General features: G+C 36.6%; 1 protein-coding gene across 7 annotated transcripts in view; it reads right to left on the bottom strand.

Moving 5' to 3' along the window:
- LOC144976404 (uncharacterized) overlaps positions 1–7,500 on the bottom strand; it is a 130,258-nt gene that overhangs the window by 5,914 nt on the left and 116,844 nt on the right. The gene's annotated exons all lie outside the window — the stretch shown is intronic.

The following is a 7,500-nucleotide window of genomic DNA, read 5'->3' as shown; positions in this document are numbered from 1 at the left end:
CAAGACTGTCGTAGTCTGAATAAACACGAATTTTGAATTTTCACCAGAACACTCGACTTTAATTATGGATCGATTAAAGTATGGTACGGTATGGTCTTTGCTTCGTAAACGAAAGGTACCGAGTTCGACTACCCGACGCGCTCTATCTGTAGCCTTAAGCAAGTCACTTAGCTTTAGCTCACTTTCTAATTCGTGTTAATTCTGAAGACGGCTGAAGGGTGAGTCCCATATCAAGCAGATTTTGGTTATTTCTCTGTTCGGCTTTCCTAAGAAGTCATTCAGAGCAATTGAGCCCATAGAGACGGAGTTTATCCCGTTTGCTATAGCATGAATTGGACAATAGCAATTGCTTGCTGCCTTTTGGATAGGACGCTAGTCCATCGCAAAGTACTTTCCGCCAAATCTGACACTCAGCTACCCATTCACTCCTGGGTGGACAGGGGGGCCAGAAAAGAAAATCTCGACCGCACCCAGAATCGATCTTGGTCCCTTTGGGTGTGAAGCGAGTGGTCCTCCAACTGAACCATTGGGGCCCCCAACACAAGTGGAGAGGCTAAATATATATTTTATGCAAGAATTCAACTAGTTTACAAAAATGATTCAATAGTCTGTTGTCACGTCCGCCCAGCAACGAGCAGATTGGTTCTCTAAACAAATAAAATCGGTACTTTTTATTCCTCATGCTGGCTAGAACTTTTTCACACGAGCTCAGAATGTATAAAAGTCAATACATGATCAGATTTATAATGTTTTTTTTTTCTCCTCTGGATACACATTTATGCTCGTCAGAGAAGTATTCCATAAGGGCGTTATTCACGATAGTTTAAAACCAGTTACTAAGTTACTATGCGTCATTACGAGTTAAGTGACGTCACGACTGTTGAAGCCTATTTCTAAATGGTTTTTCAATCTTAAAAATTTACTTCCTTCACTAATCGACAATGATGGGCGAAAATAATAATCTTCCTCATCAAATGAGCTTTTAAAACGTTGAATATTTATAAAGAGCAATATCCATTAAACGTGCCAAAAGCTCTTTACAAGGGGTCCCTGACCAACAACGTTGAAAAACGTTAAACAACGTTAAAAACGTTGAATATTTATAAAGAGCAATATCCATTAAACGTGCCAAAAGCTCTTTACAAGGGGTCCCTGACCAACAGCAACACGTAACATATAGAACGTGATTTGACGCATGTTAGGCGATATTGCAATCATTTTCCGACAGATAAAACGCTGTTTACGGCCAGGTATCCATTTTACACCTGAGTGCGGTGAGAGAATGTGAGTAAAGAGTCTTTTCCGAGGACTCTATTATGCGCGGCTCGAACCCAGGACCTTCCATCCGATCCGAAAGAAAGTGTTATACCACTAGACCACATAGCCATCATAATATAATCTAGTCACAATAAATACATTTATCATAAAACGTTTCAGAAATAGCCTCTACCCCTCGCCCTACCCCACTTCCTCCCGACCCATATTATCATTGTGATCTTATTCTATCCTGACGTTTCCAATCCCAGCCAATCAGATGACATAATCTCTATGACGTCATCATCTAATTCCACTCACGACATTCCAGTACTGTCCAAATCCATCTTCAGGCATATGACTAATGTGTTATATTATCATGATCCCTACGCCCACCGTACTATGAAAAAAACGTATTAAAAATTTTGGCCGTAAAACTCATCCTTCAACTAAAGATCGATTAAAATCAGCCGCATCTTGACAAACATTATTAAACTTGCGACTCCGGAGTTTTCAGGTTTGAGAGTTTTTGACAAGACGAGGGTCATTTCAAAATCGATCGATATTTGAAGGAAGAGTTTTCTGGCCAAAATTTTGAACACCTGTTTTTTTCAGAATACGGCGGTATATTATAGGAACACTCGAGTCTCGGTGTGGGGCATCCGATTTATCTAACGACCTTAGCAACACTCATCGATCACTTTGGAAAGCACAGGTTGGCAAAGCTTTGCAACATCCCTTTCCCTCATCCCCCCTCTCTCTCTCTCTCTCTCTCTCTCTCTCTCTCTCTCTCATCCTCTCTCTCTCTCTCTCCTTCTCTCTCACATATACATATGCACAGGTACACACGTTCTCTCTCTCTCTCTCTCTCTCTCTCTTTCTCTCTCTCTCTCATATATATATATATATATATATATATATATATATATATATATTATGTGTGTGTGTGTGTTTGTGTGTGAGGGGGCCCTCACACACAAACACACATTCACTCACAGACATTCTCCCTCTCTCCCTCTTTCTCTCTCTCTCTCTCTCTCTCTCTCTCTCTCTCTCTCCTCCCTCCCTATCTATGTATCTATCTATCTATCTATATATTTATCTATCTGTTTATCTATCTATCTATATATCTATCTATACATATATCTATGTATGTATCTATCTTTTTATCTATCCATATCTCTTTCTATATGTCTATCGATCTATCTCTCTATATATCTATCTATATATCCATCTATCTATCTTCCTATCCATATATCTCTCATCACAAAATCATTTTTGTGTGTGTCGCCAACAAAGCTAAGTACGCAATTTTTATCAGAATGGGAAAATAAGCATGTTCATCCTCTAGGTGGCAACAATATAGCTAACAATCATTCTGATCAGAGAGAGAGGTCGATTTCATATTCACGTCATTGTTTATTAACAACCAATTATGTTTGTCCGAGCACGTTAAAGGTGTGTCACAAATTCCATGTTTTGATTTGTCAAAAATCTACTAACCTAGTTAATTGGATTCAGTAGTCTGAAGTCACGCGCCCGGCAACGGCGTCCATCTTGGTTCTAAACAAAGAAAATCATTACTTTTTATTCTTCATGCTGGCTAGAACTTTTCATATGTCTTGTGATCAGAATGTGTAAAAGTCAAAACATGATTAAATTGATGGGGTTTTTTTCCTCTGGATACGCTTTTATGCTCGACGGAGAAATATTTCATACGGGCGTCCGCCATTGTTCCGATAGTTTAGAGCCAGTGTTACTAAGTTACGATACGTCATTAGGAAGGTAGTGCGTTACAACTGTTGAAGACTATTGAGTGGGTGTGTGAAGGAAATCGATATAATATTACTTTATATTAATTTGCATACTTTTATCTGCGCTGTGTGGTCTAGGGATATGACAATAGTCCTGGGTTCGAGTCCCACTCTGAACGGCGCAAAATTAAGTCCTTGGAAAAAGCTCGTTACTCAAATTCTCTCACCGTGTTCGGGTGTAAAATGAGTATCTGGCCGTTAACAGTGTTGTCTCAGTCATATATATTAAGTGTTGCTGTTGGCTTAGGACCCTTTGCAAAACATTTTGAGAAGTGAATATCGTGTATATGATGCTCAGTTTTTTCTTATCTTAAAGGTGTCTCGAAAACTGTGCTATCAAAGCAGAAAAAAAACAAGAAACAACATCTCAAACAATCAGCCTGGAGTAAGTGTGCGTGGGTATGTTCGTGTGTGAGTGTGTGAGTCAGCGTGCATGTGTGGGTGTTTGTTTCTTCATATTATGTGTTCTCAAAATTGTCAATGAATGAATGTTTGATTGACAACTGATATTGCCAAACGCCGCTGATCACTTAAGTGGAAGTTGAGAGCTATATTATTAGTAACTTATTATTATTATTATTATTATTATTATTATTATTATTATTTTTATATATTATTATTATTATTATTATTATTATTATTATTATTATTATTATTATTATTATTATTATTATTCCTATTAGTGGTAGTATAGTAGTAGTAGTAGTAGTAGTAGTAGTAGTAGTAGTAGTAGTAGATAGTAGTAGTAGTAGTAGTAGTAGTAGTAGTAGTAGTAGTAGTAGTAGTAGTAGTAGTAGTAGTAGAGTAGTAGTAGTAGTAGTAGTAGTAGTAGTAGTAGTAGTAGTAGTAGTAGTAGTAGTAGTAGTAGTAGTAGTAGTAGTAGTAGTAGTAGTAGTAGTAGTAGTAGTATAGTAGTAGTAGTAGTAGAGTAGTAGTAGTAGTATAGTAGTAGTAGCATTATATTATTATTATTATTATATTATTATTATTATTATTAGTATTATTATTATTATTATTATTATCATTATTGTTATTATTATTATTATTATTATTATTATTATTATTATTATTATTATTATTATTATTATTATTATTATTATTATTATTATTATTAAAACGTGTAAGCCAACGCGTGACTCTATGGAATGTATAAGTTTCAAGTGGATGTATTAAAAACCTTTTGGGTTATGACAGGATCACGGGTTCCTTTCTAAAGCTCATCGTACTTAAACACTCTATCAAAACTGACTCATTCCTGAATGAGCAATAAACAATAACGGATATTTTTGTGTTAGACCGCCAGTAGTTGCGTCATAATGAAGTACGGATTCATCAATCTAGGACCCTACCCTACTTCAAATATAACACACCTACGTACACATGTTTCGAGGTCTGATAACCGGGTACAATGATTGTGTGGGTTTAAAATTTCTGTCACGGACATTATTAATATTGTGCGTTTGTTTTAGAACAGGGCCATCGTTAATTTATAGCTTGACACTAGAATCGTAGCCGTTTATTAACTTATCGCCTGACGATGACCAAAAAATGACGTCAAAATACACGTCTTTCGCCTCAAAAGAAAACAAATCATGAGTTGTATTCAATAGTTCAACCAATGGAATCACTTGTTTCATTGAGCACAACTAACAACAACTCACTAGACGCTGCACAAACCTAAAAATGACGTCAAACTATAAGTCCTAGAGGGTTTTAGATGGCTCGCTAGAACCGTAGCCATCGTTATGTTATAGCCTGATACTGAAATCCAAAAGGACTGGCAGTTTGACGTCATTATTTGGTTTTTGCACCGTCTAGTGAGTTGTCGTTAGTAGAGCTCATGGACACAAGTTATTTCATTGGTTGAACTATTGAATACAACTCACGATTTGCTTTGTTTTGTGGCAAAAGACTGGCATTTTGACGTCATTTTATGGTCAGTATCAGGCCATAACTTTACGAAGGCCACGCTAGAACCCACTAGAACTTAATTTTTTACGCCATTTTAAAGGTTTTTGAACCGTCTCGTGAGTTGTCGTTAGTAGAGCTCAAGGACACAAGTGATCCCATTGGTTGAACTATTGAATACAACTCATGATTTGTTTTCTTTTGTGGCCAAAGACTTGTCTTTTGACGTCATGATTTGCTCAGTGTCAAGCTATAGATAGTATGCAGATGACGTCACTCAGGCATTTGTCATTGTTTGTGCCATCCGCGTTTGTGAGTTGTTCTCACTAAATTGTATTAACCAGACTATAAAAGTTCATGGTTACACAGAGTTTGTGTGTTGGTTCGTTATACTTCCGGATGGCAATGTTGTGAACTCCTTGGCCAAGCGCATTCTATCTATAAGTAAACGATGCTCGCTAAAACTCGTAATAGTCACTTAGATAACCACGCCCCTCGGACAGTCGTCATAATGTAAACAATGACAATGATTGATAAACATAGCTAACGACACAGACTTGACTATTTATGGTATGTGTCTAAATAAAAGACCCACTGTTATCCTGCCTAATCAAGAGAACTAACACAGAAAACTGTGTAAAGATAGAATGAAGATGATGTCACTGGGGTCTTTGTTATTGTTTTTTGCCATCCGCGTTCATGAGTAATTCTCACTAAACTGTTTTAACCAGACTATAAACGTTCATGGATACACACAGTTTTGTGTGTTGGTCCGTTATACTTCCGGATGGCAATGTTATGAGCTTCTTATCCAAGCGCATACTATCTATAGATAGTTCGAAGATGACGGAACTCCGGTCTTTGTTAATTGTTTTTTGCCATCCGCGTTTATGAGCAATGCTCACTGAACTTTTTTAACCCGACTATAAACCTTCATGGATACACACAGTTTTGTGTGTTGGTCCGTTATACTTCCAGATGGCAATGTTATGAGCTTTTTAGCCAAGCGCATACTATCTATACTTAAACGTTTATAATCTGATAGAGAAAATTGTGTGACAACTAGTCACCCATCTGGCGGAATAAAAAGAATAACAATGATCAGAGACAGGTCGATTTCATTTACGTTATTGTTTATAGATAGTATGCGCTTGGCTAAGGAGTTCACAACATTGCCATCCGGAAGTATAACGGACCAACACACAAAACTGTGTGTAACCTTAAACGTTTATAGTCTGGTTAATACAGTTTAGTGAGAATTACTCACAAACGCGGATGACAAAAAACAACAACAAAGGCCTGAATGACGTCATCTACGTTCTATCTATAGACAAACAACTGGGTTAGTCCGAGGAAGTGTGAAGGTGTGTCACAAATTCCATGTTTTGATTGATCAAAAGTCTACTGGTAAATATGATTCAATAGTCTGATGTCACGCCGCCCAGCAACGGCGGCCATCTTGGTTCTATACAAAGAAAATCATTACTTTTTATTTTTCATGGTGGCTAGAACTTTTCATATGCCTTGTGATCAGAATGTGTAAAAGTCAAAACATGATCAGATTTATAATGTTTTTCCCCCCTCTGGATACGCTTTTATAATAATAATAATAATCTTTATTGTCCAAATTAAAGGCAATTCATGTGAGGTAAACAATGCTCAGTTTGGTTCATGGTATGAACATCAACACATTTACAAATACAGACACAGCCATACACGAACATACACGCTTGCACATTGTTTCTACACGTGTATACAAAAGAAATGAGCGTACATACAAACACATATATATACATACATACATACATACATACATACATACATACATACATACATACATACATACATACATACATACATGCAGACATACATACAAACCAGCATATCATCGTATATGCATGCCTACATTCATACATACATACATACATACATACATACATACATACATACATACATACATACATACATACATACATACATACATACATACATACATACATACATACATACATACATATATACATACACACAGACACACACACAGACAGATAGAACGATACGATATATTTGCTGGGACAGCAGATAACCATATTATAAATATAGTGTCTTATATTAAGAAGAAGATGGCAATGATTGTGATGATGATGATGATGATGATGATGATGATGATGATGATGATGATGATGATGATGATGATGATGATGATGATGATGATGATGATTATGCTCGTCGGAGAAATATTTCATGAGGCGATAGTTTAGAGCCAGTTACTAAGTTGCCATGCGTCATTACGAGGGAAGTCACGTCATATTGCCATTGTGATTAGGATATCGTTACGCGCCAAAAACTGTTTTTAGTAAAAATCATATGCGGACCGGAGAAAATTAATTCTTGAACTGTTACATTTTCATTATACAAAGGATAATAGGAACGCCTCGCAAAATAACACCAGCAGAATTGAGCTTTAAAAAAAGAGCTATTATTTAGCGCAATATCCACTAAAAGTGCTCAAAGCGCTTTACAA

Source organism: Berghia stephanieae, chromosome 7 (assembly GCF_034508935.2).
Source record: "Berghia stephanieae isolate SIO BIC M18660-M18661 chromosome 7, UCSD_Bste_1.3, whole genome shotgun sequence".
Taxonomy (NCBI): Eukaryota; Metazoa; Mollusca; class Gastropoda; order Nudibranchia; family Aeolidiidae; genus Berghia; species Berghia stephanieae.
Note: the sequence above shows the minus strand (reverse complement) of the source record. Positions and strands in the feature narration are given on the sequence as shown.